This window comes from Cricetulus griseus, chromosome 2, assembly GCF_003668045.3.
Source record: "Cricetulus griseus strain 17A/GY chromosome 2, alternate assembly CriGri-PICRH-1.0, whole genome shotgun sequence".
In the NCBI taxonomy this organism is placed as follows: Eukaryota; Metazoa; Chordata; class Mammalia; order Rodentia; family Cricetidae; genus Cricetulus; species Cricetulus griseus.
The window spans coordinates 341068589-341095124 of NC_048595.1; the positions used below are offsets into that span (position 1 = coordinate 341068589).

At 40.2% G+C, this 26536-nt stretch overlaps 2 protein-coding genes across 5 annotated transcripts in view; one reads left to right on the forward strand and one right to left on the reverse strand.

Moving 5' to 3' along the window:
- Egflam (EGF like, fibronectin type III and laminin G domains) overlaps window positions 1–26536 on the reverse strand; it is a 163970-nt gene that overhangs the window by 123599 nt on the left and 13835 nt on the right. The gene's annotated exons all lie outside the window — the stretch shown is intronic.
- Window positions 18854–26536, forward strand: part of LOC103163979 (leydig cell tumor 10 kDa protein-like) — a 35360-nt gene continuing 27677 nt past the window's right edge. For 2 of the 3 annotated variants that reach the window (XR_004768556.1, XM_027401337.1), the window contains exon 1: window positions 18854–19507. The gene's annotated coding sequence lies outside the window, so the exon portion shown is untranslated. Of the gene's footprint in view, window positions 19508–20927; window positions 23728–26536 lie in introns of all 3 variants that reach the window. The other variant, XR_003482454.2, reaches the window with a different exon arrangement.

Sequence of the window (26536 nt, forward strand, 5' to 3'; positions counted from 1 at the left end):
AATTCTGAAACACCTTTCTTATTTCCCATTCATGTGTTCCTCTTGCTCTCATCCAGCCTCACTCTCAGAGGAGCCCCAACTCCCAAGCTGTAGTGTTTCCTAGAGTTCTCTGTTAGCCTTAGCATTGAAAGAAGCCACACTGGTACTTAAAGGTCTGGCTGTAAATTATTTAGACCTATTGCTATTTCTGCCATTAAAGAAAATAAGCCCCTGACCCTTTTTGTCCCGTCCACTACTATCCATTTCACCCCTACTTTCTAGAAACAGTTCCCCAAATCATCATCTAAACACCACATTGTCAGCACCCCTATCACTCCACCCTTCCCCCCATTTTCCCTCAAGAACTCCTCATTCAAGCATTACCCTATGTGCCACTGAGGTACCTGACACAGAAGCCCCAGTGGCTTCTGTCTTGCCATTCCAGTGGGTGGTGCTTGTCTTCACCTCATTTGACCTAATAACCACATTTGCAAGGTGACTCCTTTTCCCTCTGATGTACATCCTCCACTTGGTTTCAAGCTCCCTGATTCCCCCCTAAGTTTACCGAACTCTGTCTGAGAAGCTGTGGTTGGTTCCATCTAACTCTGACTCCCCAGGGCTTCCATCTTGCATTCTCTTCTTTGTTCATCTTGTTCATACTCAAAAGACTTATTCTAGCTTCACTTTCTGTTGCTGTGAGGAAATAACCTGACAAAAAACAAGCTAGCACAGAATGAGTTTATTGTAGCTCACAATTTCAGTCCATCATATGAGGAAGCCATGATGGCAGGAACCTAAAGCAGCTACTCACATCCACAGCCAAAAGCGGAGAAAGGATGAATGCAGGTGAGCTTGGGTTCAGTTCTCCTGTTTCATACAATCCAGGACCCAAACCCAGGGAATGGTGCCACCCACAATGGCTGGGTCGTTTCATATCAACCAATACAATCAAGACAATCTCCCACAGACATGCCATAAGACAACCTAATCTAGATCGTCTCTCAGTGATACTCTTTTCCCAGGTGATTCTAGATTCTGTCAAGTTGATAATAACTACTGCAAAGCTTTCCAGACCATTGCTTTGTCCACAGTTTCTTCCCTGAACTGCAGGCTCACAATTTCAACCCCCACCCTTAACAGGAGCATCTAAGCTGGGACTCCTGATGTTCTGACCATCGGACCTGCTTTACCCACAGCCTCCTTCATCTGAATCAACATTGAGTTGTTTGGGCTAAAACCTTAGTGTCATCTTTGATTCTTTCTTAGCTTACTCACACACTGACCCCTAATGTCTCAGGAAATCCTGTTGGTTTTACTTTCAAAATGTAGCCCCAGCCCAAGTGTGTCTTGTCACCTCTGCAGCATAGCCTTGTCTTACCCTTTGCCCTCTCCAGTGTTACTGCAATTACCTCTTGGGTTTCCACCTCTCTGCTTTCAACCTCCTAAATTCTAGTCTCAGCAGAAAATAGCCAGAATTGGGTGGCGAAAAATAAAGACTATGAGTCTGGGGCATGTCTCAATGGTAGACCACTTTCTTAGGTTTTGTGTTTAGTTTCTAGCACTACAAAACAAACAAAAACCAGTAAGTCTCAAAAGTCTGAAACTGCTCAGCTCATAGTCTTGTTCTGTATTCCCACAAGACCTTGATTCCAGATGTGGTTCTTATCTCTCTTATCTCTCCCACTCAGCCTAGCTCCAGCCCGGTCACATGACTCCTCAGTGCTCCCTGATGCTCTCATCACCTGCCAGCTACTCCATCCTGGAGCTTGCTGGCTGCCCATCCTTTTCATTGTTAATCTCCTCACCCCCTTTGCCCCACTAAGACCAACCTGACCACTGTGACATTGTTATGAATATCTGTCCCTGCCCTGTACCCTCAGCTGCTTTCTGTCAGTCAAGTCAGGGTTTCTTGTGTTCCATAGTAGACAGACAGACAGACAGACAGACAGACAGACAGACAGACAGACAGACACACACACACACACACACACACACACACACACACACACACACTATTTCCCCTCTCTTACACATATGCACTTATTTTCAGCTGGTTTAAAGTCTCCCTTTCCTCTAGAATATAACTATTTGTTTTGTTCACTACAACAGTGTCCAGCACATCACATGTGCTTAATAAATGCAAACCAGATCCATCCTGATGAACACTCATTTAAGATTCTGGCTATATTTGCATGCCACAGCCAAACCTTCCTTACCTGGCTTGCCATGGTGTCTTAGGGTTTCTTCAACAAAACACCATGAACAAAAGCAAGTTGGGGAGGACAGGGTTTATATTTGGCTCTATACTTCAGCACTGCTGTTCATCACTGAAGGAAGTCAGGACAGGAACTCAAATAGTGTAGGATCTGGGAGGTGGGAGCTGATGCAGAGACCATGGAGGGGAGCTGCTTTCATATAGAACTCAGGACTATTAGCCCAAGGATGGCACCACCCTCCCCCCATTGATCACTAATTGAGAAAATGCCTTACAGCTGAATCTTGTGCAGGCATTTCCTCAACTGAGACTTCTTTGTTTCTGATGACTCTAACTTGTGTCAAGTTGACACACAAAACCAGCCAAAATACTCAGTATCCTAGATTCTGAATTCAAACTGGTTCTGGTTTCCCTAAGCTGCATGGTACATACAGATAGTTGAAGGTGCTTTACAAGGAGACAATAACAAATAGGCATAGGAATACTGTAGCAGAAGTATGGATTTTGTACAGGATAGGCATCAGAGGAGACCGTCTTGTTTGCATCCATATTTTCTATGTTGCAGAATCTATACCACATTCCAGAGCAGATTACTAGGGCACAAGGCCTCTTCATCTGGCCAGGACCTGTTTCCGCCACTCACAAACTGCAATTCCTAAAGGCAATCTTTCTCTTTCCGGTGCCTGTTTCCTTAGCGGTTAAATGTGCATCTTCATTGAGCTTACATCCAGCATCATTTTAAAGATTTGCAGTTTAGGATTAAATTAGATAATACATGGAAGAGGAAGAAGTTTTAAAAATTGCTTGCTATATAATATTCAGGGGCTGGAGAGATGGCTCAGCAGTTAAGAGTGCATATTGCTCTTGATAAGGACCTAAATTCAATGCCCAATTCAATGTCAAGTGGCTCTCAACCCACTATAACTCCAGCTCCAAGGGAATCTGAAGCTTCTGACCTGCATGGGCACCTACACTCATGTGCACACATCTACACACACATGCACACACACACACACACACACACACACACACACACACACACACACCCCTAAAATTAAAGTAAAAATCTTTTTTAAAAAATTAAATAATTTTGGCTAATAGGTTATTTGTTAGTGGTCTAGAAATGCAGCTCAATCAATAGAGTGTCTAGTATACCTGAAACCCTGGGTTCAGTTGCCACTGCTATATATGAGGTTTGGTGGCACATACATATAATACCAGCACTTTGGAGGTAAAGGCAGGGAGATCAGAAGTTCAAGATGAACTTCAGCTACATAGAGAAATTAGGGCCAGTCTTGGGTCCACATGGTAATGTCTCAAAAATAAATAAATAAATACTTCATACAAGTTTGTTTAAAAGTACATACACATTAAATGATAAAATCACATTTATATTATTGTTCATTTCTGGTAATTTAATACAAGTTTTAGCTTTTATATCCACAGGTACTTAAGGAGTGAGGTAACAGAGTACTTAATATATGACAGAGGTCTTAGTGTCATCTCAAACTCCAACACAGACACTTCTATGAGTGGCTTAAAGTTTAGAGATGGTACAGAGAGAGGGTTGTGCAATGGAGCTGGTGGGAAAGCCAACATAACAAGGAGTGAGTGAGACGGTCCCACAATCTGGGATGTTTAAGTCTTTCCTAACGTCAGAGCCCTGGAATGGAGTCCTCGGGAAATGAACTCTATAACTTACTTTGACCTTGTTCAGATAGAGCTGGGTCATAGTCAGTTAAGGCAGTTAATGATGCAGACTGTTGTCCAGATGGAAATAGAAGCAAACACCCAGGAGAGTCTCTTTGCCAGCAAAGGTTCATGGGCCAAGCATGTGAGAATGCCATTTCCCTCCTTTCTATGCAGATAACAACTCTTAGTTCTGGGACTTCATCCATCTGGCTCTTTTCAAGTCCTTGAAGGCTGATTTTCTCAAAGCCTCTCTTACACACACACACACACACACACACACACAGAGAGAGAGAGAGAGAGAGAGAGAGAGAGAGAGAGAGAGAGAGAGAATCCTGTCCGGAATGCCCTGGAGAGACATTGTCACTGGAGCATGCAGGGGTAGCAGATCCCAGCTGTTGTCTGTGCTCCTTGGTCACTTATCTTTACCCAATGACTTAGGACCTGGGGCTGGGAGCACCCAGAAATAGTTTGGGGTCTTTGGTGGGAGGTTCTCAGAGCCCAGAGTGATTGAAGCTCATCCTTGGTATTGATATTTCACAGTGTGCCTGGGAAAGACAGTGCTAATCACACTTACTGTTGAATGGTCTGGTTGGCTGTTTGCTTGAGAAGTATGAGTTTAAAGGCCAGATAATTATTACATAGGACACATTAAGAGACAGAGCAAGTTTGGTTAGAACACTTTTAAAAAGAACTTAGAATTGTTAAAAAGTTTCTTTCTCCTCCTAAAAATGTACAATGGCAATTCCAATGAGGTCTCCAAATAATGTGGAAGACAGAGCTCCACCTGGCCATCTCTTGTCACCAAACAAAGCTTCCAGGACTGGCACTGGGTTACATCCAATCGAGTAGTGGGCCAAAGAGGTCCCATGGAAATCCCCAAACAATTCAGCCTATTGGCAAGACAATAGGTTGTTCTCCACAAACTGACAACAAAGCCCCATTGCTGAAGACAACACCCAAACAACTCATTGAACTTGGAGGGGTCAAGCAGGTGCCTACATAGAACCTTTACCCTTATATCCTAGTGTCTTTGGTACAGGAAGGTACCCTACATGCCACTAAAAGAGAAATGTTAACATTAGCCAGCCACAAACCCTTTGATCTACAATGTTGTCCTTCCTGCAAAATATGCTAAGGCAATGATGTCACAAAGCTTGTCTGAGTAACCAACCAATGTCTGAGTCGACTTAAGGCTCACTCCAAGAGATGAAACCCATATCTAACACTACTTGGGTAAGCAAGAACCAGAGACTAGATAGCCCGGAGTTCTAAGGTAAAACCAAATTATACTGATTTTAGAATAAGAATGAGAATAAGAATGAGAATGAGAATGAGAATGAGAGTGAGAATGAGAATGAGAATGAGAATGAGAATGAGAATGAGAATGAGAATGAGAATGAGAATGAGAATGAGAATGAGAAGAATAAGAATGAGAATGAGAAGGAGAAGAAGGAAAAGAAGGAGAAGGAGAAGAAGAACTAGAAAATACAGTCATAAAAATGACTCCTGATGAACTTCTGCTATACTCACAGATCGGTGCCTTATTCAGCCATCATCAGAGACGCTTCCTCCTGCAGCAGATGGGAACAAATACAGAGACTCACAGCAGCCAGACATTACACAGCAAGAGAAAGAGAGATTTTGAAACACACAGCTCTATATGGAATGTCTCAACCAAATCCCTCCCCCAAGAGTTTAGGGAACCCTGAGGAAGAGGAGGCAGAAAAATGGAAGAGCCAGGGTAATGGAGGACACCAGGAGAAAAGACCCTCTAAATCACCTGAGCAAAGTTCATTTGAACTCACAGAGGCTGAAGCAGTCAGCACAGGGCATGCACCATGTCCTCTGCCTATGTATTCTAGCTTTCAGTTCAGTATTTTTAATGGGACTTCTGAGTGTATGAATGAGCATGTCTCTAATTCTTGTGCCTGCTTTTGGGTACTTTTCCTTCTCTTTGTTTGTTTTGTTCTAATCTAATGTGTTTGCTATTGATTTATGCTATATTTTGTTATGTTCTGTTAGAAGGCTGTTCTTTCCTAATAAGAGACAGAGAGTGGATCCAGATGGGAGGGGAAGTGGATTGGCACTGGGAGGAGTAGAGGGAGGGAAAACTATAATCAGGATATGGTGTATGAAAAAGAATCTATTTTCAATAAAAAGGGGAAAAGGTCTCTTTCTATTGTTGATATGACTTGTTGTTCAAATGGTTTTGACTTTATATAAATTACAAATCCACCCAGAAAAATGAAAAGAAATAAAATATTGCATGCACAGTTTCATACTAAATAAAACTATGCAATTTGAAATTTAGTGTCAAATGAGTAAATATTTTACAAAATTCTGGGAATTACCATGTTTTTCGACATGTAACATCTTCGTTTACTAAAAGGATAATTCTCTGATAGAAAATAAGGTATTTATTCTTTATTAATTTAATTTATACCATTATCTTCATTTTTCTAAATTTTTTACTCAAATAATTTAATACCTACAGAAAAGTTGCAATGACAATAAGAATAATGGTTCCTATATATCCTTTGCCCCAGGATGCCTCTACTATTAAAACTTACCACAACATAATAATAGGTACTAAAAAAATTGATATAGTCTCAAATTTTGCCAGTTTTCTGTCAATCCCTTGGAGGGGTGTTGTCTGTCTTTGTTTCAGGATTCAGTCTGAAGTTCAGGTTCCATTTAGTTCTTTTTTCCTTTAACCCTCCAGTCTATACAAGCTCTAATCTTTCCTTGTGTCTCATGACTTAGACACTTGAACAGCCCTGGTCAATTATTTTGTAAAATTTTTAAGTATGTTTTCATTATAAACTGAGATATGTTGGGAATGAGTACCTGAGATGTTCTGTGCCTCTCTTAGGGCCTGGCATCAAAGAGTATCATATCAAGATCTTATTCTTGGTCCTGTTAAACCTGGCCTATATAAATATGATGTATCTGACAACTTTTCACCATAAAATTACTATCTTTCCTATGTACATAATAAATACCCTCAGGTGCAGGCTTCTTTGATGCTGTGGGTCATTCCCTTTTTCTCAAGCTTTTGTCCACTAATTTTAGCATTCACTGATGGATGTTGCCTGTATTGACTATTGCAGTATTTGCCTAGTGGTGATTTTTCTATTTCCCACATTCTCTAAATATTTTCTAATTGAAATTCTTCTGTGGGAGAAGGCACAATTCTCTTCAAGTGGATGACAGTTGAGTATAGACAAAGGACTTTGGAGATAAACCAGCATATTTATTACTTTTGCATCATGGTGACCAAATACATGACACATACAATGTAAGAGAGGAGGGCTTTGTTTTGGCTCAAGGTGAGGCAGAAAACCATGTTTTGGGGACACATGGCAAAACTGTCTACATGATGGGATACATGAAACAAAAGAGGATGGAAAGGGGTCATGACAAGAGTAGCTCATGTTTTCTAAATGCTCCAAGTGTAACTGTTCACATCTCAATAAAGCTGTGATATTATGATCTGTCGAGGGATCAATCCATTCATTACATTTGAGCCCTTGTCATCTAACTTTCTCTGGAAACACCATCTCTCTCTCTCTCTCTCTCTCTCTCTCTCTCTCTCTCTCTCTCTCACACACACACACACAGAGAGAGAGAGACAGAGACAGACAGACAGACAGAGAGAGAGAGAGAGAGAGAGAGAGAAGAAATGTTGCACTAATCTCTGAGTGGTTTCTTAATTCAATCAAGATAACAAAATTCACTCATACAACTGGCCTCTTGGAATCTGAATTATTTAGTAAGTCAATTCTATCATCATCATCACTATACTCATCAAAAATTAACGCTTGTCTTCTGTAGATTGATTTTTTTATCTTAGTTTAGAAAGGTTAAAGCAGTAAGTCAAGAGATGGTCTTTCTTTCTGCCTAGTCCTCCCACTTAGATAGAGATGAATATAGCTTTTCCTTCTTATGTGGCCCCATCAATATTTTTCTCATTTTTTGTACATTCCTTCAAAAGCATTTTATGGCTTTTTTATGGGAGAATTAGTAACCAGCAACACACACACACACACACACACACACACACACACACACACACACACACACACACACTTCTATAGTTCAGGCTTACATGATTATATTTGCCTTCACAATGTACTTTGTAGAAAACCATGCCCTTTCAACCCACTACCAATTGATAAATGAGGCTTGCTTAGTAATGGAATACATTTTGCTTTACACAAGCACTATTTTCATGCCAGAAATGTGGAAGACACATTTTACTAGTTGCCTGATAACTATTACCATAATCATGTTTGTTATTTGATGCATTTTGAAAGTAGAGGGAAGAACAAAGGAAAAAAGTTCACATTAAATTCTACTTTGCTGTTCCAATTTTAAAGGAAAAACTTGAGTCAATTTTCTATTTTTAATCAATTGTTTTATATTCTTTTTCATTTAATGAAATAATGGGGGCTCTTTTAGCATGCATCTGGAGGAATAAAAGAAACTTCCCAGACTAGTCACTTCCCTATCCAGCAGCTTGTCTATCTATACATTATATTCTTCAGGTGGATTTTAAAACCTTCCAACAGATGCATTATGTCAAACAGCCATTTATTCCAATGCCCTCTCTGCCTTAATTACTGCTGCAAGTCTGCTTTTCTTTCTGAGTTTAAAGTGATAAAAAGTCCTCAGGAAAATGGGAATCAGTCTACCTCAAGATCCAGCAATTCCTCTCTTAGGCATATACCCAAAGGATGCACATACATGCAACAAGGACATCTGTTCAACCATGTTTATAGCAGTATTATTTGTAATAGCCAGAACCTGGAAGCAACCTAGATGTCCCTCAACTGAAGAATGGATAAAGAAAATGTGGTACATTTACACAATGGAGTACTACTCAGTGTGTGTGTGGGGGGGTGCAATGGAACCATGAAATTCGCAGGCAAATGGATGGAACTAGAAAAAAACATCCTGAGTGAGGTAACCCAGTCACAAAAAGACAAACATGGTATGTACTCACTCATATGTGGATATTAGATATAGAGCAAAGGATTTCCAGCCTACAATCCCCCATGGAAGGCCTCACCCATCCCTGGGGAGCAGAAGAGGATATGGGATGGCAGGGGTGGGGGGGTTAGCATGGGAGGATGGGAGGGAGAGGGAACTAGGATTAATATATAAAATAATATTGTTTCTAATTTAAATAAAAAATCTAGAAAAAAGAAAATGATAAAAAAGTGAATTGAGAAGCCTTGACCACTATCATTTTCAAAGCTTCCTTCTGAAGCTGCTTGCCCAGACAGCACTTGCTTTTTATTACAAATCAAGGTTAATTTTCAATTAGAGCCCTGCTAATGTTATTTCAACTCCAAATTTTTCATCCATAAGACCTTTTTCTTTAAACACTAAAATCACAATCGAGGGCTCACCTCTCCCATGGAGAAATGCATGGGAAAATTGGTGCCTGTTGAGAAACACTACATTTCTTTCAAGGGGCAGAAGGGATTATGGGAAGAACCAAGACAAGCCCCTGAAACCTATGTCCTTCCTTATCTCTTTCCACAGTAGAGATGTCTTATAGGACAGCATCACCTGTGAGCATTGTCTACTGTATCACTTCAGCATGGCTGTTCACTGCAGAATCATACCATACACTGTGCTCACTGATAGAGCCTCAGCTGCATGCACCTGGCAATGGAAGTAGATGAAGCTATTGATCAAAATGCTTAACCCTCCTCTCCCAGCCCAGAAGTGTACATCTCTCTCTTCCCCACTGATATTTGTCTTTTCCATATAATTTGTTTGGAGTAATGATAAGTGAGATATATATTTTTCATCACTTCCTGTGTTTAATTTGGGAGCAGTCCTTGCTTTGAGCAATGAGACATTGGCATACGTGATGCAGTGAGAGGTTTGAAATATCCTCACACACTTGAGCTTGCCTCTTGTATTTCTTGCCTTGTGGCCATAAGAAGTTGCTGTTCTTTGAGCCTGAGTCCCAGAGTGTGAAATAGATCTGTGTAGAAACTGTTACAAGAAGGAATATGGCCTAGTTCAGCCCCAACCAACCTGATACAACATTAGTGAGAAGGAGAGATAGGCCATCAAGTCTGTGGTGACATTTGCCTGATTGAGTAACTTTTAAAAGAAAGAAAGATGAAAATAAAAGTTGCAGAGTGAGCAAACACCCTCAGTGAGTATGGCATGGGAGTTCTGGGCCCATTGCTTCTTAGTGGTCTCAATTCCCACAGGTATCTCCCAGGGTTGAGATCAAATCCCAAGTACAATTTTCTTTTGTGTTGAAGGATAAATATGCTACTACGAATGGCTCCTTAAATGAAACTCACATGTCAGACACCAACCATCTATATTATACCTTATGAGACATCAAAATAAAAAGAGATTTTCAAAAGGAATGTTGGCTTCCTTGTGTAATTCTTACATAATCACTGGGCTTAGGAAATAACTCAGTAAAACTTGCTGCTCTACTTTGTATCTGAATAACTACATTTGAAGGCACTCTGAGGAGCCGGTAAAGGGCAACTACTAAGGAAAAAATATGTTTGTACTTGCTTCCTGTGTGGATAAGTGATTCACACTAAAGTATTTCAGAAATGAAAGAAAATTGACAGGAGGAATTCCTGTCAGTCAATATGGTGCCAGCACAATGATCAGTAACTAAAGACTTCTAAAATTTTGATGTGTGTGACTGAACTTAGTCTTTACTGTAATTCTGTGGGTTGATGATGGTGTTATCTTTATTGAAGTCCTGGAAGGTAGGAAGAATTGTCTAAAGTCAGGTCATTCAGACTGGAGCTAATGCTCAAACCTAGCCCTCCTGATTCAAATTCCATATTCTTCACAATTGAAGATAACTCTCATACACCCAGATTAGGAAGCAAAAGATCTTTATAGTTCAAAACATCAGATGAAATAAGAGTTAAAAATAAAAAGACTTTATTAGACTAAAAATTAGTAAAGCTCTTAGGCAAGAGCTATCCAGACTCTTCTAAGTAGAAATGAAAAACATATGGAGTATGAGGCCCAAAGGCAGAAACAAAACTTCACCCTAAAAACAAACAAATAGGAAACAGGACTGGAGACTCCCAATGTACTGCTCTACAGAGGGCAGTCATGTCTGTCATGGGCTCTACAGGGAGACAGAAAAAATGGCAGCCATGCTGTGTGCTCCATAGTGAGACACAGAGAGAAAGGCAACCATGCTGTGTGCTCCATAGCAAGATATAGAGAGAAGGACAGTCATGCTGGATACTCCATAGTGAGACACAGAGAGAAAGGTGGCTATGCTGTGGTCTCCATAGTGAGACATAGAGAGAAGGGCAACCATGCTGTGTGCTCCATAGCAAGACAGAGAGAATGGCAGTCATGTCTGCCATGGGTTCCACAGGGAGACAGAAAAAAGGGCAGCCATGCTGTAGGCTCCAGAGTGAGAGACAGAAAGCATTGGTTTTATTTATTCTACCTGTTTTTAATATGGCATCCACAAAAATCACAGTAAAGATTAATTCCACACACACACCATATAAAGTTAAAACAGAATTTGTTTCCTTCATAAAGATCTCTTTGATTAATCCTCCCATCCCCCATCTCAGTCCCAGCCAATCTGCCTATTCATACATCTGCACAAGATGCTCCTAACAAGAATATTTGCCTTTGCATAGTGTACTTACATTGTCTATGCATCCATGTGTGGCAATTAATTAATGCACCAGCTACCTCTGTATGATTTAACATTAGGATAGTCATCATTTCACTGACTCTGAGTACCTAGCTGGCACACAGCAGCAAATAGAGGCATCTCTATGCTTTACAAATGGGAAGGATTTCAGCACTTAGAAGATGAAAGAAAACTTTGAGGTTGCCTGTACTTGCAAGAGACCCACAACTGGGCAGCAGTTGCTCAATGTTTTCCTTCCAGACTTTCTATGTAAGCAGTGGCAACAAACACAGAAAACTCAACAAAGCCATTCTTCAAACAAACCCTGATTCAGCTATGTAAGAACAAAGAGACACTCAATGAAATCCAACAAACAACGAGCTATTCAAAGCAGATAAAAGAAAAGGCATTTTTAAAGCCAGTACATAATTAACTTACAAACTGACTGTGCATGAAATTGTTAAGGCAAGTCATTTGATAAGTTTTTTTGAAGAGAGGATTTACTAAGAATGTGATCTGCTTCTGCCCTTGTGGGCAGAAGGGTCACTTATCTTAGTTAGAATGAATCACTGTGTCCAGAACTTTTTTCTTTTTTTTTCCCATTTTTCTTGAGGGGGGGTTCCAAGACAGAATTTCTTGTGTAGCTTGGGCTGTGCTGGAACTTGCTCTGTAGAACAAGCTGGACTCTATAAGAAGAAGAGGTTGGGTATGGTGGTGAACACCCTTAATCCTAGCACTCACTTGGGAGGCAGAGACAGGTGGATCTCTGTGAATCCGAGACAAGCCTGGTCTACATAACAAATTCCAGGCTAGCCAGGGAGACATATTAAGATCCTGCCTAAAAACAAGAAAAGATCTTGTGGCATGCACAACTCAGAAAGACAGTACATGGATGAGGTCAGGGCCATGTGTGTGACAGAAATCTGAAAAACTCAACTGACATGGGACTATGACTTTGAAAGAGAAAGAACCCCATGGAATTTCTTACTCAGTCTATCCAGATTTTTCTAAATTAATGAACAGCAACACTGACTATCAATTGAGAGTACCTACGAGCCAGTTCCTAGCTCCAGTTCTAGGCAAGCAAAGCCAAAGCTAGTGTCACTTCCTGATTATCAATGATCCTTGGTAGATAAGGTAAAGTGTCAAGTTCCCGGGCAGTGTGCCTAGAGATTATTGAATTGAATTTGTCTTGTCGTGATGCCTGCATTGACCAAACCATCTTCTTTCTACTTGTATTTCTAGTGGGAACAATGGCATACATTTCCAGCTACACCACGTGGAAAAAGAGGGTCTGTCCCACACTCTGGAGACTGCTGCCTTCCTTGGTGGTTAGTTTCCCCTCCTGTCCCTACTCAGGAGTGAAAACAGCAGATGGCAGCACAGGTGGCAGAAGCCAGCTGAGCAGAGAAGCATATGGAAGTACAGGAAGCAGAGAACAGAAAACTACCTCGTCCTTAAACCCAGGCTGCACTATGACCTTGGGTCACATCACCTTACAAGGACTGAGAGCAAAATGAAGTTACATATGTGTGTGTGCACATTTCCAGTCACATTTACCAGACTTATTCTCTAATTCTTATTTGAATATATTAAGAAAACGTGGTCCATCCTACAAGAGGTTCAAAATCAAATTCCAAAGATCTACAAATGCTCCCCCATCCCTGCCTAAGAAACTAGAATAGGGTAAGTGCTACAGGAGCACAGTTGACTAGGAAAGCTAGCAGAGGACTGCCCTGTTAGCTTCCTGTCGACTTTACACAATCTAGCCATCCAGAAGAGGGACATCAATTGAGAAATGCCTCTATGACATTGCCTGGGCAGGTGGCCCTGAGTGATATAAAAAGAAAATATGCTGAGCAAGCCATAGTGTGCAGGTCATGGTGAATAGGCTACAGCAAGCCAACTAGTAAGCATCACTCCTCCTTGGCCTCTGCTTCAGCTCCTGCCTTCAGCTTCCTGTCATGAGTTCCTGCCCTGCCTTTCCTTTGGATAGAAGCCATAAGAGAAAAAATAGGTCTTTTCTCCCCAAGTTGCTTTAGATCATGGTGTTTCCCACAGCAATAGAAACATAGCTGGGACAAAGACAGAGACTCCATTTCTGAAGAATACAGAAGCTGTGTGGAAGAGGGGCATCTGAGCAGAGCAGAGTTCAACAGTTTGGTCCATTTAATGTTGTCAGAACTGTTGAATTGTGTAACTTGCAAGGGAGGGGAAAGCAAATGTTTGCTACCAGCTTTTGCTTTCTCATGGTCTGAGAGGGTTTTGCCATATGAAAATCAACACTTCCCCTGAGCACCGTTGTGAAGCTAAGAGGTCTTCTCTGTAAGCCAGGGCAAGTCCTGTATCTTCTGGACTGAAGAACCACAGTTTCAGGAACTCAAAACTCTACTCTCAGTCCTCAACGTGAAGCTATTCAACCAGATTGTTTTATGTTATAAAGCTCTATTAAATAATAGTCTGGCTTTCCTAGGTAAAGTACCATTGTGAAATGAGGGTTTTCTACCTGACCAGGAGATGATGAGAATAGAGATGAGAATAGAATATGCATAATAGATCATATCAAAGTGGAGGGCCAGCCTTTCTCTCTCCTCAATGTGTCTTCTTTCCATTTTCTAGTTTTGAAACTGACCAAAGTTACAGCTATTTAACTAATTGTATTGGAAGTGCTAGACGATGTCAGGAGAATTGGACAGTGCATTAAAACAGCCTTACCATGTATTTAAGCCCTTTTTTCTTTCACAGTTTTGTGAAATCTGTAGACCATCTAACCTGTGTGGTGAATTTTCATTTATATGAAACTACATTAATAAAATCTATAATGAGAAATTAGACTGAAAAGCAGTTCATAATGTACCTTTCAGCTTTATAATTAGTTCTATAATCTGTAATCAGATGATTTAAATCTAATAGAGTTAAATTACAAAGTAAGTAATTTCTATTTCCAATAGGAATCGTTATATCTTTGGAATTTTCTGAAGTGCTAATGAGTTTTAGGGAAATTATTGTATATCTTATTCACTTTCTTCCCATTAGTAAGCACAATGCCTGGCATATCCTACTTGCTAAGTAAACAACCACTGGACAAATCGATGATTATGTAAACTCGAATGAGCAATTAATAGAATCATATTGATTTGCCATTGCTCCCACTCAGGGCCCAAATGACACTCACTTCCCTGTCTTCTCAGAGCATGGATCCATTTCCTTACAGCTGGATGCTACCTCTGCCCCATCAGTCACTAAATAAAACACAGATACCTACAGGTACTGTATGATGAAGACGACTGGTCACAGAGGCAAGAGATTATGAGCCCAGTTCTGCCAAGCCTGTTAGCCTTCCTGCATGTGTCATGTGTGAAGGAGGTTTGCATTGAGCCTATTGCCAGCCAAATTCTTTTCACGTATGACAGGGATTCAGAACTGTTGAGGAACATAACCAAGGTCAGAGATTCAGGAGGGATGATTACAAAACAGGCCTCATTCCAAGTCTACTATTATGATGGCTCAAACAAGCAGCAATAGTGACAGGATAGATAAGTGTTTTTTGTTTTTTTCTTTTTTAACTCAAAAGCATTTTACAAATATACTATCATGATGTGCCAATATCCAATGTTAAGGAAATTGTCCTATCAACATCTCTTCTCCAAAACTGATGAATATCATTGAACAAGAGCATCAAGTCCCTGCCTTGCCAGACCACTGTGGTATAGGCTCTTCCAGATCTGCTCAGTTCAAATTCTCAGTCTCTTCTGATTAGACATCACTGGTCACTGTCTCATGGGTACAGAGTCTCTGTACAGGAGGGATGGTTGCTCCCTATTTTGTCTGATATCTATGTGAAGTACAGTAGGATGGTGCTAAGAGCAAAGGACTCCCATTCACTGTGATGAGGTTGCTTTCCAAGCATCAGCTGTCATTGAAAGGTAGATATGTTGGAGCTTTAGGATGACATGTTGAGGATTTCAAAGGCTTGGTGAGCACTGACGCAAGGCTTCCCAGACCTTCGTTCAGGACTGAAATTCTACTCCAGCTACCATTGCAAGCATTCCATCCTTGAAGAACTGGGGATCTTGGGAAGCTGAGCTCATATTGCCTCTCACAGACTGATATGCTTGGCTGAGAACCTGCCATTTGTGCTTATTGGGTGAACTGTAAGATGTAAAAGATATGACTATCAAATCGCTCATGTGTGTGATGTCATAACACTTCCTATGGCTTAGAAGAAAGGTGCTAGTGCAGCCTTCCTGGGGTCAAGCCCTGGCTTTGTTACTTAACCTCTCTGTCTCTGTCTCTTCATGGTGGTTGTGAGAGAATATCTGCTCCAAATTGATGTTAACAGGAACAAAAGCATTATTATATCAAACTTAGTGAAACGTGTTCTGTATGTAATAAAATTGTACAAATGTTTGCTTTTTATTAAATCTCAAGTTTACTGATCCCTATAATTTGTACATGTGTGTTTCATTATGGCAAATGCAAGTTTTAGGGCTGGCTGGCTGGAGAGTTACTCTCTGGAGAAGGGTTTCATTGATTGAAACTCCACTAAGGCAAAATAGTCCACAATTTAATTAGAGTTTGGCCTAGGACTGTACACAGATTACCCAAGTATACTGTGAGTGTGAACAAGATGAGGGAAATTGATTTTTGGCAGACCAAACAAAGTCACACAGCTTTATCTACCACTAGGGGCAAAAGAAGTCTCCTAAGTTATTCTTTGAACAGCAGACAAGCAGCGCCCATTCCTGTGTCAAGCACACTGGTACTGACACTATCCTGAGCCAATGTCTTTTAGACTGCATGCCCCCACTACCTCTTATCTCTTGTGCTTCAGTCTCTTTCTGTCCCACCTACAATCATGTGTTCCTCCTGTCAGAGTTACTCCTGACTTCCCTGGTTGCTGTTGTAATCACACAACCTCTTCTACTGTAAGCAAATGAAATACAAGTATAACCAGAAATACAACAAAATACCTGGACTTGTTTCTGTACAAGCTATGATGACTGCTTTAGAATAAGCTCTTGAAGATGATCCCTAAAAACAATTGCCATGACTTTTATAGATGGGAAAGTCCAAAAGCACCCTGGACTCAGATAATGAACTATGGCTAAAGGTGACATCTGAAAGGTGGCCATCTGGTGGGCTCTAATTTGCAGAAAACAATGAACAGAAAGCAGCTTTGCTCTACACCCAAATCTTGCCAAGCAGATCTCCTATTACCATTTTTAACTGATAATAAAATGTAATTAGATCTATATGAAAATCATCCCTTTTTCAATTAACTAACAGATGAAAATTGAACTGGATGGGTTTCTGTTTTAATCATATGAAAATAATTGCTCTTGAGAAAATTGAGTCTGAATTTTTCTTTGTAATGAAGCTAATTTTATTCCTTTAAAATATAAAAATATTAGCTGGACAGATAGTGCAATAATTTAGAACAGTTGTTGCTCTTGCAGAGGACCAAGGTTTGATTCCCAGCACCCACATGGCAGTTTACAATCATCTTTAACTCAAGTTCCAGGGCAGCCAGTGCCCTCTTCTGACCTCTGGGAGCACCAAGAATTCAAGTGGTGTACATAAAATGAAATATGTAAATCTATTTTTAAAAATTTATAAACATAAAAATAAGGACTCTAGGATATAAACTAGGCCTATAAGCCTATTTATGTATGCATACGTTGAATATAGTCATTTATTGCTTAGAAACTCTATCTAATGGTATACTTTTTTGATGGAAGTATATCTTAAACTTCTCAAGATTGTTTGGATTTAGAGTAAGACCCTCTACAAGTATCTAATGTTAACTCTCTGGACATGCTCTAATGCTTAGAACATACCCTAACCATTTTAACAACTTAGTCTTTGCTTGTTGATATTTGAGAACTAAATTCATATCTTAACCATTGTAACAACTTAGTCTTTATTTGTTGATGTTTGAAGGCCATTGTAACAACTTAGTCTTTGTTGTTGTTTGAAAACTCAATTAAACTATTCATCAGGAAATGAGTCTGTCAGCAGGAAAAGAAGGTGTTAATTAGATTACTGATAAATTAAGAGACTATTAAAGGAGCAAACAAAGGTGTTAGGCCTTTCAAACTGCCACCTGAACAGGCAGGGCTGGCAGGTTCCATGCCTTCTGCAGCAGGGGTCTACAAACTTCAGCCCATAGGTCAGATCTGGCACTGGCCTTCTGTTTATAAAGTTTTATTGAAATAGTAGTAGCACACGTGTGACCTATGACTGCTTCTTGTCTACAGTGGGCAGAGATGAGTAGTTGGACTATAGATCCAATAGACAGAAATAGTAATCAATAAAATACTTATTGTCTGACCTTTTACCAAAAATGTTGCTAACCTTGGTTCTAAAGGACTTGTGTTACACAAGGTGATACTGAGAAAAATGACTGCAATTGTGTTTTTGAACCTTGCCATGATGAATTAATTCCTCCTCAAGGTTATTCACAACACTGAGAAGCAAGCCACTTCCACAGTCCTATGACACAAATGTCCTTTTCATGGGTGCCTTATTTGAGAATATAGTAAACAGATAACTCCAGAGAGAACACTTGTTCTCATTTGTGCCCAACACACCTGCCTCTCCAACTGTAGGTTGATGGGGGAAGTGCTTCTGTGTATGTGTTTGTCTTATTGGATGATAAATAAAGTACTGTTTGGCCAATGAGGCAGCAAGTTAGGTGGGACTAGGAGTCAAGGAGGATTCTGGGAAATGTAGTAAAGAAATGGTGATCCACAGGAAGTGACATGGCAGGGAGACTCATATATAAACAAAGGCAAGAAGGAAGTGGGCCCCTTCTCTCTTCCTCCACAGTCACCATGTGATCCCAGGATGAGGACACCAATGGAAGGCATCCTAAATAAGATAAGTCTTATAAAATATATAGATTTATGATAATTAAGACTGAGCTAACAGATGAGAAGTCCTAGTCATTGGCCAAGCAGCATTTGTACCTAATATAAGTCTCCACTATACTTAGGGGCCCTAACTTGGCGGGCAGATCTCCGGTGGCTGGCGGGAAGCGCCCACGTGGCGGTAGGGCTCAGGTGGCTTTTGGCGGAAAGATTTATAGTAACAGTAGGTCTCTGTGGCTTAAAAGCTTGTGTCTTTCATAAGCCTGTAGTTCAGAGCTTGTAAAAGGTGGCTATGAAGGCAGTCTGATGCAACCAGAAGTTGTGACAACCTTTACACAGGTTGTTTCTCTAGGTATAAAGCTATTTATTGTAGGAGCCTGAGTTAATGGTTTGTTACCTCTACATACATAAGCAAAGATTAAACTCTAAAGTGAAGAACCAGTCAATAAAATCTGCACATTCATTCTTCATCACAGAGTCCTACAGGTAGCTGTAGATAGAGCAGCAGACCCAGGGTCAGACAACTGGGGTCCTAGAGTAGAGTCCACCATGCTAGTATGATGACCTTAGGCAAATGATGTATCTTTTATAGAACACAGTCACCCTAAATTCCCTCTTCCCACTTAGAATCCTTGGGTTCTGTAATTCCAGCCTTAATGAGGCTATACTGTTACTATCATTGCCTGGCACACAGCAAGCACTGTATAAACATTAGTTGTTACTGCTTTGTAAAGGTGTACCTTCAAATCCAAAGGTGAATTCTTACCTATTATAGCAATCAATGATATATGAACCAACTTCTGAACAAGACATGACTTAAGGAATGAAAACTGAAGTCTGTTGACCTAAGAACAAATGGATAAAATGTTTTGTTTATTTTAGTGGATGTCAATGGTAGTTCTCTGATATAAAAATGCATAGTTCACATAGAGAACTTGTGGTTCAATAACAGCTGTTTTGTACCATGATGTAGATATCTTTCTCTCCTGAAAATCATGGAGAAAATTGGAACTCAGAAATCAGAACTTGGAGTTCCCAAACATCAAGACTCTTTTGATGGATGACTGACACTATAGACATCTAAAAGTATGTAAACTGTTTTGTTCATATATATATATATATATATATATATATATATATAATCTATGATAAGGTTTAATTTATAAATTAGGCATGATATAAGAGTGATAACTTACTAATAACAAAATGGAATAATCTTTAATAATCTGCTGCATAAAAACTGCCAATATATCTACCCATGCATTTGGGAAACATTAGTAAGTGAAATAGGGTTGCTTGACCACCAGCACTGTGGTCTTGAGATAGCTCATCTGATTATATGAGATGAAATGGCTAATGGGCAGGTAGCTTACACGGCACGGAAATACTGGACAGGGAATGATTCACTTCCCGAGCAGCAAGTGCTTTAAAAACATAACAAATTGTTCATACCTGGAGTTTTTCATTTACTATTTTTGGACAGATGCAGACTATGGGGCCTGGAACTCTGGAAGGTAAAACCATAGATACAAAGGAACTACAACATCTAAAGCTTTCATGTGATGCAGGAGAGGGGAGGTGATTTCTATCCAAATGGTAAATGCCATTCAGTCCTGCATTTCCAAGCTGAACTAGTCAGTTGGTGGTGAGCTAGAAATGTCACACTTGTCATAAGCCTTTCGGCTTCATCACTTTATAGCTTTATGGCCCATTTCTAGCTACCAGGATCTGCAGCATTGCCTGAGGGCTTTCGTAAAAGATACTGAGAGTCTTTTTTGTACATAAACCAAACTGAAAGGAAATGCTAAGGAATCTGTGCCCTGATCCAGCAACCCCACTTCAATGTCTAGCAGGACCACTCTGAACACCCCAGCTTCCTGCCTCTTGGGTATCATAACTAGGTCATGTTCTAGACTTTTTCCCCATGAATTTTATCTGAGTCATCCCACGTACAGCTTACTTGATAAGAGATTCCCACTCAGTTCCTGTCCCCATTTATTTTCTTTGCACCTTTTAAACAAGCTGTTCTAATTCAACTCTTCCTCTGAAATCCAGTCTCTGCTAATCTAATCAAAGACAATGATGTGAACTAATACATTTCTTCCTTAGTTTGACTAACAATGGTGTTCAATTCTATTAATCCTATAAAAACTATAGCCAAAAATTCAGAACAGAAATTTTAATATATATGTATATATATAATATGGCATGGAATATATATTATATATATGTAATCAAAGAAAGGCTTAATTTAACCAGAGGTAGGAACAGAAACCAACAAAAAAATATAAGCTTGATGTCTTCCCCACACCCAGGTTGGTTTGGAGACTTTCCTAAGAGGTAAAGAATTATCTTCCCTTCATTTCACATGTGGCCAAATGCTTCTAAGTTAATAGATAATTTTCCAGCTATTTTTTATTGGAATAAAGACAACAATAAATGACCTTATCTTTTTTGAGGAGGTATAATGTATCAGATGTAATCCATTTCTGGTCTCTCTTCACAGAAAATCCCTAATTCTTTTGTAGTGAACGCCCTTTCCTGGTCCTATTTCTCTTAGTTGGTAAGTGATGGGTCTCAGATTCAAGATCCACTAGGTCATCTTCTAGACATAAAGGTCAGATTCCTTCCTCTGCCAAGTCTACTAGAGAAACAGATATTAATTACTACTGGGCACCAGGGGCACCGAGACAGAGACACAGCGATGTGACATAATGCTAAGATCACTTGTTAGCTACAGTGCCATATTTAACAGATGAAACACAGAACATCAAGTTTAATTTCAGCACCAGACAAATAATTACCTTTTATGATCTGAGTATGCCACATGGAATATTTGGGAATATCTACACTAAAAATTATTTATTTGATTCAGTACATATGTGATCTGAAATTCAAATTCAACCCTGTAATTTATCAGGGAGTATCAGACAAAATGCCTCATTTATCTCTTAATTGAATTCTACATTACTCAAAACTTAGTACAGTATATGTGACAAGAGCAGTTTAATTTTTTGTTTTTATTTTATAGTGATAAGAATACCTAAGTAAGATCTACTCTTTTAACCAATGTTTAATTGCAAGATACATATTGACTCTTATAGGCCCAAGGTTGTATAGAGATCTCTAGAACTCAGTGATGGAATTTCTATGGAGAAACTTTGAGACCACTGAAATGAGTTGTTAGTGCCTCACTGCTAGAGGTGTGTCACAACCAGCTCTTGCCCAAGTGGCCATCAGATCCTCACCCAGCAGACAATCTCAATCTCCAAAGATGAAAGTTTCCATTTACCTCATAGTTACTGCATGGATTTAAGACAGGCAGCCTCCAACTAAATCAGACCCGGTCCTCAGAGAGTTATAAATGTTGGCTACACACAAATCAGAACCCTGTGGGTGTACCCTGGAAGGGACATAGGGGAAAGAAGGCATTTATTACAAGGCAGGGGTACCAATGGTATCAATCAAGGTCACAGCAGGAAGAAGAATTTACTTAATATTTAAAAAGGTTTTAATTAAGAGACTACTTAATTAAAATAGAGAGCCATGAACAGCTTAAAGGAAGTCTAGGAGCCATTACTACCCACAGGGCTGAACACACCAATACAGAAAATGGTGTTCCAGGAGCCCACTGCAGTCGAACCACAGAATGGCAGGAGCTCCAATTTTAAGAAAACCCAGCCACTGTCAGTTTAGCAGCTCAAAAATCAGCAAGGAAGCAGGCTCTCTTCCCCTCTCAGGTGCAGTACAGAGAGTCAGCCATCTAGAGTGCAGGGCAGGATAGAGAAGAGTTTGGGGCATTCTGATGAAGGGGGCGGGCACAGGACAAAAGTCAAAAGCCTGAGGCTAAGAGATGGATTAGTGCTGGAAGTGCTGGCAGTGAAAGCCACGGGAGGCCCTGAGTTTGGATCTCCAGCACTCATGTAAAAAGCCAGGTCTGGTGACACATTCCTGTAAGCCTAGCTAGCATCAGAGAAGCTGAGACAGGAGGGTCCCTAGAACTTTGATGGGGGATGTCCTTCTATATATATTTCTCTTATTGATTGATGAATAAAACACTAACCAATAGAGGCAAGGAGATAGGTGGGACTAGGAGACAAGGAGAATTCTGGGAATGGTAGGCAGAGAAAGCCTGCCAGAAAGAGATGACATGTAGCTGCCAAAAGGAGTAACAGTCCTGGGCCTTCTCCGGTAAGCCAAGACGATGTGGAAATATATAGATTTATAGAAATGGGTTAATAATTAAGACAGAGCCCTAGCCATCGGTTAACAGTAATTAATATAATGTCTGTGTATTTGGGGTTGAATCGGTTGTGAGACCTGGTGGAACAAGAGAATCTCTGCAACAGAACTTGCTGGCCAGCCAGTCTAACCAAATCAGTGAGCCCCAGATTCATTGATAATGTGGAGAGCAATTGAGGAAGACATCCAACAGGTACACATCCACATGAAGACACAGGGATACATCACCCACCCATACAGGAAGAAAACCTACTCATGTCTGCATGCAGAGCCAACCATATTAGAACCTCACTTTTATGGGTAAAAATGTATACCTGCTTGTTTCCTTATTTTACCTTTTCATCAATTTACCATGAAAATATTTAAACATAAAGAAAAGCGAAAGTATTTTAGAGGGAGTGTATATACTCACCACTAGAACTCTACATCATTATTTTACTACCTGTCAAATAGTCTGTCCAATAGTCTGTCGGGAAATCATGTTATTTCCAAGTCAGTTTCAGACATCAACACATTTTCTCCTGCTACCAAGTCATTTGTGTCATTCATGCTTAATTTCAATTGTAACATGACTCATTTGTAACTCTCCATCATGCATGTGTGTGTGTGCATTACCATATATTTCTTGATATACAGATAGAGCAACATATCAGTTAATTGGTCAGTCCATTGGTTGCTTTCGATCAAGCTGCCCAGAAGCATTCATTTCAGACAGACAATGAAAAACACCTTTGTAAAAATTCCAGTTTTTGGCCGCTTTGCTTTCCAGGGTTTGCAGAATTGATCTTTGGAAGCAAGCCAGGGTCAGCACAATAAAACCAAAGATGAATGTTGAGGAACTGGGGTACTGTTTTCCTCACGACCTTGTAGTCAGACCTCATTACGGTAGACTGACTGGTTTTAGCCCATGTCCACCAGCTCGACTTTTTCCATCAGACCACTCTCATGAAAGCCTCATTTTTCTCCGGTTTTAAAGGCAGATGGGACTATTTCAGCCCCTCCTAACCCACTGTCCTCTGATGTTTCAGTACATGTCCTGCCTTGGCTTCTCGAGAACATGCAAGGTGAGTCTGAGCCCCACAGGTTATTTCATACCAGACTTGTCTCTGGCTAGCAACAGAGATGCCGTTCACAGTTTAGACTCAATCAGGGTCTCCTTAAAACTCTGACAACTCCAACAGCCCCGAAGCAGGCAGAGGTGGGATTTAAATTACCTGCTGCTGCAGACAGACTCCCCAGGGCATTCCCTTCTCTAAATCACACTACAGTGTGGGTTTCCAAATGTCTGCACAGGTTGAGCAACAACGTTAGCACACAGAGGTGACACCTTTTCTGTATTGCACTTGAGGAAGGAAATGAGTTTGGGAGCTGGGAGAGGAACCAAATTAATCACACGATGTGAAAACGCATTTGCCCAGAACGAGGCTGTTGTTTCCCATCTCACAGCTGTCGGTTGAAGGGCCAGCCTCATTCAAGACACTCCATCAGGCAATGGCGGAGAGGCAAAAGCAGAGAGATTAGGATGCTTTTCTTGACTAAGCAAAGAATAGGAGATATGAGTCAAAAGACCATCACAGCCTACATGCCAGGCAGAATGGGAGAGCAGAGGGGCTAGCTTCTGCATAGGGGGTGTTATATGAAAACTCTCAGGCTAGGAACAGTTGCGTCATACTTCAAAGGTATTTCCTTGGGCAGAGATGAGGGAGCGGTATTTTAAGTGTCAGACCAACATGTGGACAGCATTCAGCCCTGAAAAATGAGGAGAGGGTCTATAAAATAACAAGCAATCTAGCTTGTCTGGAGAACAGGCTGTGGATCGAATTCAGTGAGGAGACAGGAGAACAAAGGCCATGTGATCACAAGCCTGGAGTGTCCAGTGTTAGACTCTAGAAAGCTGAGGGGCACAGAAAACAAACAAACAAGAGAATGAAATCATTAAATACAAGCATCCAGGACCAGAACTGGATTTGGAGAAAGTTATTTTGACAGAATATTGTTAAAATCAAAGATGCATGCCAGTAATGTCAGCACTAAGAAGGAGGCAGAGGAATCAGAAGCTCAAGGTCATTCATAGCTACGTAGTAAGTTTCAGGCCAACCTAGAGACAGCGTTTATCATAGACACAGCACCTTCAAGCTACAGATTCAAAACATTAAGAGTGCATGCTGTTCTTCCAGAGGGCCAGAATTTGAGTCCCAGAATCCATGTTAGGAAGCTCACAACCATCTATAACTAGAGCTCCCGGGGATCCGACACCTTCTAGCCTCTGCAGACAATGTACATCCATGTGGATGAACAAAGACAAAAATAAATTCCTAAAAATGAATAGCATGTTTTAAATTTATTATGTTAATAGACTTACTTTTTAAAAAGGTAGCTAAGGAACTTCAAGAAAGTATTTCAATTACAAATAGCCCCCTTTTGATAGTTAACATATGAAAATCTATTGCTACTACAATGGCACAATCCTTTCTTCCTGATTTTATACAAAGCCCCAAAAGTACATTGACTATTTTTTTATTAAATTTGACTCTGACTTCAGATCTTTTGTCAAGGACATGAACTTTATAAATAATCTAGACACCAACACTCATCATTTGAGGGCATATATCCTAAAAATCTGTGATATGAATTTAAGGCAATAGAATTCTTTCATTTGCATTTTCATGGCTCATTTATATAGTGATGTCGATGTCATCTAAATCTGGGGTTGTGTCAATATGGAGAAACTACCATCTCTGCTACTATATAAACTCTATAAAGCATAATGAACCTAATTAATGAACACCAAATGTTTAGGCATTTTAAAGGCTTATCTAAATAGCCTTATTCCAGGTATTATGAAGCTTAAATTTTAGATGAGAAATGCAAAGAGTGGAAAAAAATGAAGTATTCATCTGGAGTCAGGCAACAGTAAAAGTTAAAGCTATAATTCAAATGCAGCCTTATCCCGTTGGAATCTCTCTGTCATTCCTCTGTGTTCTGTATATGGCTTGTAACTGGAGCTTATCCATTACTTTAGAATAGTCATTAAACAACCTAATAGTTTATTTATTTCATGAAACCAATTAGAAACTCTCAGAACATCAGAGGCAGACATGGCACTTGAGTGATAAGCCTTGACATATCCCACCTTTGAGGACTAACAAAAATATTGCTTACTACCAAAGAAGGTGGCTGAATATTTGAGGGATGAGAAGCTTCAAAGACAGTTATCTGAGGGGGGTCCCTAAGACACCAAAAATTTCTCCTATCAGAGATACCCAGAGAATTCAGGGACTATCATCTCACACCAGCCAGCTAAGGGCATGACAGTCCTCAGTCATCCCAGAGTATCCATGGTATGCACACAACCTCTTCAAAGAAGGCTGGATGAAGAGGAAATCTCACTGATGAGATCACTCTATGGGCAATGAAGTCAGATCTTACATTTGCCTGGGCAGAGATAAGGGAGAAACAGTCCAAGGTCAGATCAATGTGAGGATAACATTCAACATTGGGAAAACAATAAGTGTATGAGATAGCAACCCATCCAATAGAGTGAGGCTCAAGTCTGCTGCAAGGAGTTTCACTGTTATCTTTTCTATTGACTACAGATACACTTCTGGGCTGACCAGAAGCAATAGGGCTAGACCATCAGCCTAAGTTCATGTCTTGGCTGTGCCATCTCCTTATTTCTAAGTCACCTGCCCTGACTTACTAATGGGATTAAGATGACAAAGCCATAATGAAATCATCTTTCCAAATGTGCTTAGGAAAGTCATTCAACCAAACGTGTGAATTTATGTTCAGTGGGATCCATCGGAACTACCTGCATCCTTGTCAGAGCAGGGTGTTATATCTCAAAGATGATTGCTGTATTTTAAGAAACAT